Source organism: Thermobia domestica, chromosome 6, assembly GCF_964235325.1.
Source record: "Thermobia domestica chromosome 6, izTheDome1.hap1.1, whole genome shotgun sequence".
NCBI classification, from domain to species: Eukaryota; Metazoa; Arthropoda; class Insecta; order Zygentoma; family Lepismatidae; genus Thermobia; species Thermobia domestica.
Genome location: NC_137459.1, coordinates 129,808,546 through 129,821,173, shown reverse-complemented (window position 1 = coordinate 129,821,173; position 12,628 = coordinate 129,808,546). Strand labels below are relative to the sequence as shown.

General features: G+C 31.0%; 1 protein-coding gene across 4 annotated transcripts in view; it reads right to left on the bottom strand.

Annotated features, from left to right (window-relative positions):
- LOC145688204 (uncharacterized) overlaps nt 1–12,628 on the bottom strand; it is a 272,126-nt gene that overhangs the window by 212,552 nt on the left and 46,946 nt on the right. For all 4 annotated transcript variants that reach the window (XM_081762090.1, XM_081762089.1, XM_081762088.1 and 1 more), the window contains one exon: nt 7,641–7,776. The gene's annotated coding sequence lies outside the window, so the exon portion shown is untranslated. The remainder of the gene's footprint in view (nt 1–7,640; nt 7,777–12,628) is intronic.

The window sequence follows — 12,628 nt, the reverse complement described above, 5'->3', positions numbered from 1 at the left end:
AAAATACCCAATTAAACCCGAAAGAAAAAAAAAAAAGATTAAAACCGAACATACCTGAAAAACCCATATGGGCCCAGGTGGGTTGGGTTTTTTTCAAAAATACCCGGGTTTTTTCAAACCCTGTGTGGAGTGGTCCCCTCCTTCTTCAGACCTTTCTCCCCTTGATTTCTTTTTCTGGGGTATGCTGAGAGAGAAAGTTTACTCGATGAAGATTAGAAATTTAAACCACCTGGCAGAACGAATTACCAGTCAGTGTGTTGAAATCGACGGCAATTCAGACCTATTCAACGAGTTCACCTTAATCTTGCAAAGCGCATCGAATATGCATTGAACAGAATGGAAATCATGTTGAAAATATTATTTATTAACATTCAATTTACTAAAATGTGCTTTTCCCCCTATGTACCCAGACTTTATGGACGCCCTGTACAATCAATTATGCCTAATTCTACCTAAGTATTCTCACATTAAATGCGGGATTGCCTTCTGGGGTCTTCGCCACAACCAGAATATATTCAAACAAAAATGTGTCATAAGAATCATTACAAAATCACCAAAACACACCAGCTGTAAGAAACTATTTGAACAATTGAATACGATGACAGACAGACATATTTGAACTAATTAAAATTACTTGGGATCATTTGGATAATATTAAAAGAGATGGTGATACAACTAGTCTACACGTGGAAAAGAGAATTATGTACTGAGTAGGGAAAATTTGCATATGGAAAATTGCATACCTGTAAAACTGTATAATAAGCTACCTGGGTATATGAAAAATATTCATCAAAAGAGTTTGTCAACTCAGTGCGCAAACCGCTATTAAATAACACATTTAAGCATGTCATTTTGCAACATCGAAAAATAATTAAATTACTACTGTATATATCACATTGTAAATATATACACTTCAATACAATAATTGAGTAAATATATATCATTCTTATATATATTGTAGAAATAGTTTATGTACTTTTAAAAGTTGTTAAAACAAGAGCATTACATTTGATGTAAGTATTGTATCTGTTTTAAGTATGGTACGTCTGCTATCCTGGTATACAGTTTCTGTCCGATGCCGACACACCGCGGATGGTGTAGGATGTCACCAAACTCAGTATGGGGGTTTATTTATGGCTGGTCGAAGGAAAGTCAGTGAGGGTGACAGATCTGTTGTTGCCAAATTTTCCCTTTTGTGTTACTTCTAGAGGTCTTTTTCTTTATTTTAAAAAAAAAAAAAAATCTACATTAAAACAATACCTAAGAATTTTGTATACGAGGAGACGGTTGAAAAACTGCTAATATATAGAGAAGTGGTTAGCGATTGATAATAATTATTATCCATATTTAAGTATTACGTTTGTCCTACAAATTCCCTAAGTAGGTTTTAAATAAGCACATATTCTTTTATTGACTAGTGAATCCGTAATGACTTTAAGAAACAAGCAATTGGAATTGTGCAGACCAGGAAATAAACTTTCATAATTATAACAAAAGCACAACAACATGAATTCACGCAGATGTTTATTTTTAATTTATATTCCAGCCAAATCCTACTGGAACTTCTTTATTTTATATTTTTTCACTAGTTCCTAGAGTTTTTCCTAGTGTTGCTTTAATTCTATGTCTTTCCTACACGGCTAATTAAGCGTAATTTATTGTTAGGATATATAGTATTATACTAGTGTTGCTTCCGAGATGAGAAATATATTTTAAATTCGAGACGAGATGAGAATGGTCTCGAAACAATTCTCATCTCATTTTCGAGACTAGACGATAAATTTCACAAGTCTGTCGGGCAACTCTAGTTTATCCCAGTCTTAGTTCTCAAACTTTGTTTTATTGATATCATTTTTATAAAGATACTCAAGTCTTACGTCATATACTCCAGTGATAAATATGGTTTGAGTGTTATATCATTCCCTTCATGAACCTCTTGTTACACTGAAGGATTCTGGTAACCTCTAGATGAAATTAAGACAAGTGAATGTTGTTTCACAGTTGAAACTATGTAATACTTCCAAATCATCCGAATACAATACTTATAACTTCGAAGTAGTAGGATACATCTACAACTACTGGATGTAATAGAGGAAAATAGTATCAAAGAAAGAACCTGTTCCTGAGTCAATATATAAATAAAACATTTCTCGCTATTCCTTACTGTTTTTGTTCAGTGGCGAATGTTGAAACCAAAAATCGTTAATTTGGATCATTTCCAGTTTGAATAGAGGATTAAGGGAAGGTATAGAATCTATTCTTGGGACGCTGAATAAACTGCAAAAGAAATGCTTCTCAATATCTTTTACAGTTCTTGCTCTACGAAAATCAGTATTGAAACCAGAAGTACTATAGATTGAATCACTTCCGATTTCGATAGTGTGTTGCAGATTGTGATTATATATATCCTTAGACCATGAATCGATTGCAGAAAAATGTTCCTCGCTGTCTATTACTACTTTTGTTCTATGGCGATAAATATTGAAACCGGAAATGATTATTTTTAATTACTTCTGGTTTGAATAGAGGGTTAATGGAGAAGACCACAAATGCCTGTGGTTTTCTAAGAAATTCTCACATATTTTCTAAGAAATTCTCACGACAGACGAACGGATGGAGAAACCTGTTCTGTAAGACTTTCGGCACTTAAGCATAGCATAGTTTGAAAATCTAAAAAATCAGATCATAAATTTTGTATGTGAATTTACAAAATGAAACGAGACGAGGACATCTTTTTCGCTAATCGAAACTAGAGAAAAAAAAATTCTTCGAGAAGAGAGACGAGATGTGACTTACAAAATTTAGATAAGGAAACCCGTCGAGTCTCGTGTCGACTCGTGAACACCACTATATCAGACTATTCCTTATTATATTGGTAATAGTATTCGAACTGTGTTACACAATAGGCTTCAGTGTTTATCAAAAATGGAGAGTGTGTCTATTACAGTATGTTGCTTAGATTTTGCTACAGTCAATAGTTACTATTTATATAGCGCTTATATTCTATTGCTATAGTATTTAATCAGTGTTCAAGGGAGACGTTTATGCTTATTGTGTTACATTGCTCTAGTTTCCAGGAAAATGTTTACTTTATCTGAGTTACGGGAAAGTAAAAGAAAAGTGTGTTGTGAATTTAAAAAAAAATATATATATGACCGAAAAAAAGGAAAAAAAAGGAAGAAGGAAAAATAGTCACTGACCATCCCTTTCTTGACAAATTGAAAAGACATGAAACAACGTCGTACAAGTATGGATGGATCGGTTTTGCCAGCGGGAGAGTTGTCCGCTAACGTTATTTGAGTGCTGTTTTGCGGTTTTTGGAGGAAAGGGACCATGCCTTTGAGTTTCTGAAACTATATAAGAGGATAGTGAACAGAGTATACTGGTAAGTTGTATACCATTCAGTCCAAACGTACATGTAATATGGTCTACAGAATGATTAATAAATCTAAATTTAATCTTGAAAATCTCTTTTTGAGTAACGTACCTAAACGTGTGGTTATTTGTTTAGTTCCAAAAGCAGCATTTAACGGAAGACCAAAACTTAACACTTTTGAATTCCAAAATTTTAACGTTAAGTTGCAACTAGAAGTTGGTTCAAAATCATTTCCCTCCACTCACCTCACCCGTACATTCTTTTTTTTTTTTTTTTTTTTTTTTTTTTTTTTTTTTTTTAAAAAAAACTTGTATGATCGAATTTATTACGTTCTGTTTTGAAGTACTAGAAAATTTTATCAAAATTATGACCATATATTTTCACATGATAAATATCCTGAAGGATATACTCTGTGCACTCACTCTAACCCCTACAAATACTGGAAATGTAGTACGCGGTTCACCTGGTAATTAGAAGTTTCATTTCCAATTGCATTACCATCGGCTATTAATTGTATTGTTTATGGACAAGTCGATTATTTAATTCACGCTGGTAAAGACAAACATATAAACTTTAAAAATTAATTAGTTGAGTAGGATGAGTTTTGTTCATCTCCGCTTTTCATGATAATGTTATTGATTTTATTGTAAAAGAAATTGCAATTGTTAATCCTGATATACCTTTTGCTCAAAGCTGGATATTTAAATCATCTTATGCTTTAAATAAAATATGTGAGAATTTCTTAGAAAACCACAGGCATTTGTGGTATGAAGGCGATGTCGAGTATTCGTAGTTAAGTACATACTTTAAAAATATTGTGCCAATACTAACATCATATATACTTATGCGAAAACCAGCCAAGAATTTCCTCAGCACATTCTTGAAGTTTATGGATATGTGTTGTATGAAAATAATAAGAGAAACTTTAATCCCAACGCCGATGGAAAAAAAAAAAAAGTTGAAAGATGAAATATTACAAGTACTGCAGGTGATAGTGTTAGAGGTGACAACACTATTGATAAATTATCAGTGACTGTTGAACCACCCACTGGGTTGCAATGTTCATTGATGAACATAATCGATGTTCTTATTTTTTATAGTTTAGCATTGGATATACCAAAGGAAAGTTTCTGGATAACATTGGTAGTTTATTTTGTAAACAGTATAACATATCATGATAAAAATTCAGTATTATGTAATTATTTATTATACGGTACCTAAATCTTCATTTAAGAAATCTTTAACAGCAAACATTTAAAAAAGAGCGACAAGTATATAAAGAAAGACATTGAAGAAAAAAATCAGTTTATTTAGTAACTTTAATTCTTTTGTTGTCATTCGTGTATATTCTCTTTTACAAAGTGATATATACAAGTTGTTTCATATGCATAATTCATTAATTAATGCTGGATGGATCTTTGATATTTTGAAAAAAAGTTTTTGGCATTACTACATGTATAAGTCGATTCTTTCTCAATATTCGTTAATAAAATTATTTTGTAATTCACTTAATGCTGGACAGTTTTTAGTTTAACAATTAACACTTTCTAATAAGTTATTTTCTTAATCTATATGGATTTTTCTAAAAATGTGTTCTCAATGTTTTCGACTGGTGAACCACATATCTAATACTGAGAATATTTATATACCAGTAGTCAAAGTCATCCTGGAAAAATATGATTTATTTGTCCAGGGTCAAAATTAGACCGTTACTGATTTTTTTTTAACTAAGTTTTTAAAATGTAGATGTACAGATGCATATTGAAATCATCTACTGAACAGATTGTTTACGAAAAATATAACAATTTCTAAAAAAAAATTACGTTATGTGAAAAAATATATTTCTGATTATGGTACTTCAATTTTGAAACAAACTTTACAGTCAGAATAAACAATGAATGTAAAAAAGAAACATTCCACAAATTAATATTCTTGTTTAATATGAAGGTTGCGCTTGTTAACTAAACACAGCTTCATTATGTCTGGTTTCAACTGACGTAACTTCAGTCTTAAGTAGGGTTCAACTTATTCCTTATTTGTTTTTGATATACATGAGAGAAGGAATCCACATTTACAAAGGTAAGTAGTAGCAAACAAACAAAAATTTTGTAACTTCCTGTGGGGTCAATGGATGTCAATCAGAAGTCTCCTTGAATCAGTCTCCTGTCAATCAGAATGGATATCTCCTTGTCAATTAGAAGTCGACTCTTGAACGTTTGTTTGAGACTTCTGTCACATGAAATCTCAATTAACTTATTTGCTCACAAGGAATTAGTTTCTGGTAAAGTGTCTTAAATGAAAAATGAGTCCTAATCAAAAATTTGAAAGGATTTTTGGGACTATTTTTTTTTAAATCTGAAATTAGAAATATTTTCTGTCATTTCAGTAGGAGGAATTTCATTTTTAGTTCAGAAAGCGCCCAATAATGGAAAATCACTTGTACTGCCAATATTAATTTCTTGAATCATGGAGCCAGATTTTGATCTTAAGAATCGCAATTTTATCCTTATCAATAATAAGAAAGAACGTGCACCCTGTAAACTCATATTCAGTCGGTTGAGGCGGCGAAATTAATCTGCCAGTTAAGCGAACGAGTTAGCCAGAATTTATCACTGATATAATTCAAACCTAAGAGTGTAACGAAAAATAAAAATAAAATAAAATAATAAAGTAAAAAATAAAAATCTGCACTTCTGGATAAAGTTCAAACTGGCAATAAAATAAATTTCCCTTCAACAGCTATCTGACTTCAGTGTGAAGTAAAAGCGAATCATGTTAAGCTCTTATTGCATTACACAAAACGGAAAATAATTTTGAATCCAAAGCTCTGGTTTCAATGAAGTTAAATATTTTAAAAATTCTATTCAAAACTGTCTTCAGAAGTTCATGTATATTGCTTGCAAAGCATCACGATGCACAAAATTTTAACTCGGAGCAACTTCTTTAATTTTCGTAACACAGCAAATGTGTTTCGCAGTCATTGAACGTGCCCCATCGGAACAACACAAACACATGTTCTGTCCTATGTTATTCATTCTCATTAACTGATGTGATTTTGAAAACACTTAATCCGAGTTGATAGTGCACGCAGTGACTCTCAAAACAGGAACGCTTCCTTCATTGCTTTCCAATCTAACAATTGTACACACATGTAAAATGATGAGCCCCGTTAATGTTGTCAGTAGTTAAATTCAATTAAATACAAAAATATTTACTAGTCTGAACTTTGTAACCTAACTGCTCTTTAACATTTGAAGAAAAAATATAAGATAGGAATCTTTTGTGTAGTCTATTATTCACAAAAATCATCTTGAAAGTCACGATGTTACACATTTATCTTTCATTATAATACTAATACTACTACTGCTAATAATAATATTAATAATAATAAAAATATTCAATTCTATTCTTGGTGTATTATCAATCAAAACTAAAATTTTAACTTGTTTACTCCAACTTAGTGATTACAAGCAGCAGTCACTACAAAAGTAGCTGAAAACTCAAGAATGCAAAACAAAATACTGAACATTGAAATTTCCAAGTGTGTTAACAAATATGAAAAAAACAAAATAAAAAACGAATTACTTGTACATATATCCAAGATGATACAATTTTGCGACTCAATATATCTCCTAGACAGCTTTATTTTCGAACCTAATGATTTTAGAAGAGAAGGAGAGATTTTTTCAGCAAGGAATTCAGTCTTTAAACAAAAATTACGCCAAACATCAATCTTTTTGGCCTTGCAACTACATTATGAAACATTATTGCATACTTTCTTGTAACACATATACAAAATGATGATATACCTACCTCTCCACTAAAACTTATAATTTTCCCACCCCATAATGCAACATCAATTTCAAATAGATTAATTTTTACGTGATATTTTTTTAACGAGTATGAAATAAAATGAAGCATCTTCTATCAAACTAATGGGAGGAGTTATATCGTGTGTTCAAGAGAGGGTGTAAAACGTATAGATTTGAGTCATATAGAATGTAAAGTAACATTCTGCTAATTAGATTCTAATATGCACAACAAATCGGCTTATTTGGCGATGGAAATGGGGGATAAAACTAAATTCTTGGAAATTATGATTGTGTATTTATATATATTTATATTTATTGTATATTTTTATTTCAAATAAATATTTGAAACTGGGAAGTGATCAGTACAAAGTTCTTGTGTGTTAAATTGAACTACCGTAGAAACTGTTTAGCTTCCATACATAAACTCAATAAAACTGAACATTTCACAATACCTTAACGCAGCTGTGAATGGTGCTAGGTATGCTATTACACAACTGGAGATACGGATATCACCTGAGAGTGAATAATAAATTGCTTGAAGATTGTCTGCTTTAACAGTCCATCTAGTTTTATCGCCACTCAGAGCACCTAAAAAATAAATAAATAAATAAATAAATAAATAAAAATAAAAAATCTTTTTCTAAAAGTTCAGTACATCATATATGCTAAAATTACGCACATTAAGCAGAAATCAGGCTCGGTAAGTTTTTTTTTTTTTTTTTTTTTTTTTTTGTGTGTGTGTGTGTGTTTGTATAAAATAGTTTCGTAAGTTAAATTACTTTTAACTATCAAGATCAATCATAAAAGAATGTTTGTAGCTGTTTATATATATCTAAATCTTTGAAATTAGTAACAATGCGTTCAAGAATGTGCTGAGGAAATTCTTGGCTGGTTTTCGCATAAGTATATACGATGTTAGTATTGGCACAATATTTTTAAAGTATGTACTTAACTACGAATACTCGACATCGCCTTCATACCACAAATGCCTGTGGTTTTCTAAGAAATTCTCACATATTTTCTAAGAAATTCTCACGACAGACGAACGGATGGAGAAACCTGTTCTGTAAGACTTCCGGCACTTAAGCATAGCATAGTTTGAAAATCTAAAAAATCAGATCATAAATTTTGTATGTGAATTTACAAAATGAAACGAGACGAGGACATCTTTTTCGCTAATCGAAACTAGAGAAAAAAAAATTCTTCGAGAAGAGAGACGAGATGTGACTTACAAAATTTAGATAAGGAAGCCCGTCGAGTCTCGTGTCGACTCGTGAACACCACTATATCAGACTATTCCTTATTATATTGGTAATAGTATTCGAACTGTGTTACACAATAGGCTTATCAAAAATGGAGAGTGTGTCTATTACAGTATGTTGCTTAGGTTTTGCTACAGTCAATAGTTACTATTTATATAGCGCTTATATTCTATTGCTATAGTATTTAATCAGTGCTCAAGGGAGACGTTTATGCTTATTGTGTTACATTGCTCTAGTTTCCAGGAAAATGTTTACTTTATCTGAGTTACGGGAAAGTAAAAGAAAAGTGTGTTGTGAATTTAAAAAAATATATATATATGACCGAAAAAAAGGAAAAAAAAGGAAGAAGGAAAAATAGTCACTGACCATCCCTTTCTTGACAATTTGAAAAGACATGAAACAACGTCGTACAAGTATGGATGGATCGGTTTTGCCAGCGGGAGAGTTGTCCGCTGACGTTATTTGAGTGCTGTTTTGCGGTTTTTGGAGGAAAGGGACCATGCCTTTGAGTTTCTGAAACTATATAAGAGGATAGTGAACAGAGTATACTGGTAAGTTGTATACCATTCAGTCCAAACGTACATGTAATATGGTCTACAGAATGATTAATAAATCTAAATTTAATCTTGAAAATCTCTTTTTGAGTAACGTACCTAAACGTGTGGTTATTTGTTTAGTTCCAAAAGCAGCATTTAACGGAAGACCAAAACTTAACACTTTTGAATTCCAAAATTTTAACGTTAAGTTGCAACTAGAAGTTGGTTCAAAATCATTTCCCTCCACTCACCTCACCCGTACATTCTTTTTTTTTTTTTTTTTTTTTTTTTTTTTTTTTTTTAAAAAAAACTTGTATGATCGAATTTATTACGTTCTGTTTTGAAGTACTAGAAAATTTTATCAAAATTATGACCATATATTTTCACATGATAAATATCCTGAAGGATATACTCTGTGCACTCACTCTAACCCCTACAAATACTGGAAATGTAGTACGCGGTTCACCTGGTAATTAGAAGTTTCATTTCCAATTGCATTACCATCGGCTATTAATTGTATTGTTTATGGACAAGTCGATTATTTAATTCACGCTGGTAAAGACAAACATATAAACTTTAAAAATTAATTAGTTGAGTAGGATGAGTTTTGTTCATCTCCGCTTTTCATGATAATGTTATTGATTTTATTGTAAAAGAAATTGCAATTGTTAATCCTGATATACCTTTTGCTCAAAGCTGGATATTTAAATCATCTTATGCTTTAAATAAAATATGTGAGAATTTCTTAGAAAACCACAGGCATTTGTGGTATGAAGGCGATGTCGAGTATTCGTAGTTAAGTACATACTTTAAAAATATTGTGCCAATACTAACATCATATATACTTATGCGAAAACCAGCCAAGAATTTCCTCAGCACATTCTTGAACGCATTGTTACTAATTTCAAAGATTTAGATTGTCGTCCATAGGATTTCATGGGGCGAGTGTGAACATTTTAACTGACCGTTTCGGGCAGTTTGGATGCAATTTTCATAAAGCTTTAATTTATATGAGTACTTACAAGTTTATGGATATGTGTTGTATGAAAATAATAAGAGAAACTTTAATCCCAACGCCGATGGAAAAAAAAAAAAAGTTGAAAGATGAAATATTACAAGTACTGCAGGTGATAGTGTTAGAGGTGACAACACTATTGATAAATTATCAGTGACTGTTGAACCACCCACTGGGTTGCAATGTTCATTGATGAACATAATCGATGTTCTTATTTTTTATAGTTTAGCATTGGATATACCAAAGGAAAGTTTCTGGATAACATTGGTAGTTTATTTTGTAAACAGTATAACATATCATGATAAAAATTCAGTATTATGTAATTATTTATTATACGGTACCTAAATCTTCATTTAAGAAATCTTTAACAGCAAACATTTAAAAAAGAGCGACAAGTATATAAAGAAAGACATTGAAGAAAAAAATCAGTTTATTTAGTAACTTTAATTCTTTTGTTGTCATTCGTGTATATTCTCTTTTACAAAGTGATATATACAAGTTGTTTCATATGCATAATTCATTAATTAATGCTGGAAGGATCTTTGATATTTTGAAAAAAAGTTTTTGGCATTACTACATGTATAAGTCGATTCTTTCTCAATATTCGTTAATAAAATTATTTTGTAATTCACTTAATGCTGGACAGTTTTTAGTTTAACAATTAACACTTTCTAATAAGTTATTTTCTTAATCTATATGGATTTTTCTAAAAATGTGTTCTCAATGTTTTCGACTGGTGAACCACATATCTAATACTGAGAATATTTATATACCAGTAGTCAAAGTCATCCTGGAAAAATATGATTTATTTGTCCAGGGTCAAAATTAGACCGTTACTGATTTTTTTTTAACTAAGTTTTTAAAATGTAGATGTACAGATGCATATTGAAATCATCTACTGAACAGATTGTTTACGAAAAATATAACAATTTCTAAAAAAAAAAATTACGTTATGTGAAAAAATATATTTCTGATTATGGTACTTCAATTTTGAAACAAACTTTACAGTCAGAATAAACAATGAATGTAAAAAAGAAACATTCCACAAATTAATATTCTTGTTTAATATGAAGGTTGCGCTTGTTAACTAAACACAGCTTCATTATGTCTGGTTTCAACTGACGTAACTTCAGTCTTAAGTAGGGTTCAACTTATTCCTTATTTGTTTTTGATATACATGAGAGAAGGAATCCACATTTACAAAGGTAAGTAGTAGCAAACAAACAAAAATTTTGTAACTTCCTGTGGGGTCAATGCATGTCAATCAGAAGTCTCCTGTCAATCAGAATGGATATCTCCTTGTCAATTAGAAGTCGACTCTTGAACGTTTGTTTGAGACTTCTGTCACATGAAATCTCAATTAACTTATTTGCTCACAAGGAATTAGTTTCTGGTAAAGTGTCTTAAATGAAAAATGAGTCCTAATCAAAAATTTGAAAGGATTTTTGGGACTATTTTTTTTTAAATCTGAAATTAGAAATATTTTCTGTCATTTCAGTAGGAGGAATTTCATTTTTAGTTCAGAAAGCGCCCAATAATGGAAAATCACTTGTACTGCCAATATTAATTTCTTGAATCATGGAGCCAGATTTTGATCTTAAGAATCGCAATTTTATCCTTATCAATAATAAGAAAGAACGTGCACCCTGTAAACTCATATTCAGTCGGTTGAGGCGGCGAAATTAATCTGCCAGTTAAGCGAACGAGTTAGCCAGAATTTATCACTGATATAATTCAAACCTAAGAGTGTAACGAAAAATAAAAATAAAATAAAATAATAAAGTAAAAAATAAAAATCTGCACTTCTGGATAAAGTTCAAACTGGCAATAAAATAAATTTCCCTTCAACAGCTATCTGACTTCAGTGTGAAGTAAAAGCGAATCATGTTAAGCTCTTATTGCATTACACAAAACGGAAAATAATTTTGAATCCAAAGCTCTGGTTTCAATGAAGTTAAATATTTTAAAAATTCTATTCAAAACTGTCTTCAGAAGTTCATGTATATTGCTTGCAAAGCATCACGATGCACAAAATTTTAACTCGGAGCAACTTCTTTAATTTTCGTAACACAGCAAATGTGTTTCGCAGTCATTGAACGTGCCCCATCGGAACAACACAAACACATGTTCTGTCCTATGTTATTCATTCTCATTAACTGATGTGATTTTGAAAACACTTAATCCGAGTTGATAGTGCACGCAGTGACTCTCAAAACAGGAACGCTTCCTTCATTGCTTTCCAATCTAACAATTGTACACACATGTAAAATGATGAGCCCCGTTAATGTTGTCAGTAGTTAAATTCAATTAAATACAAAAATATTTACTAGTCTGAACTTTGTAACCTAACTGCTCTTTAACATTTGAAGAAAAAATATAAGATAGGAATCTTTTGTGTAGTCTATTATTCACAAAAATCATCTTGAAAGTCACGATGTTACACATTTATCTTTCATTATAATACTAATACTACTACTGCTAATAATAATATTAATAATAATAAAAATATTCAATTCTATTCTTGGTGTATTATCAATCAAAACTAAAATTTTAACTTGTTTACTCCAACTTAGTGATTACAAGCAGCAGTCACTACAAAAGTAGCTGAAAACTCAAGAATGCAAAAC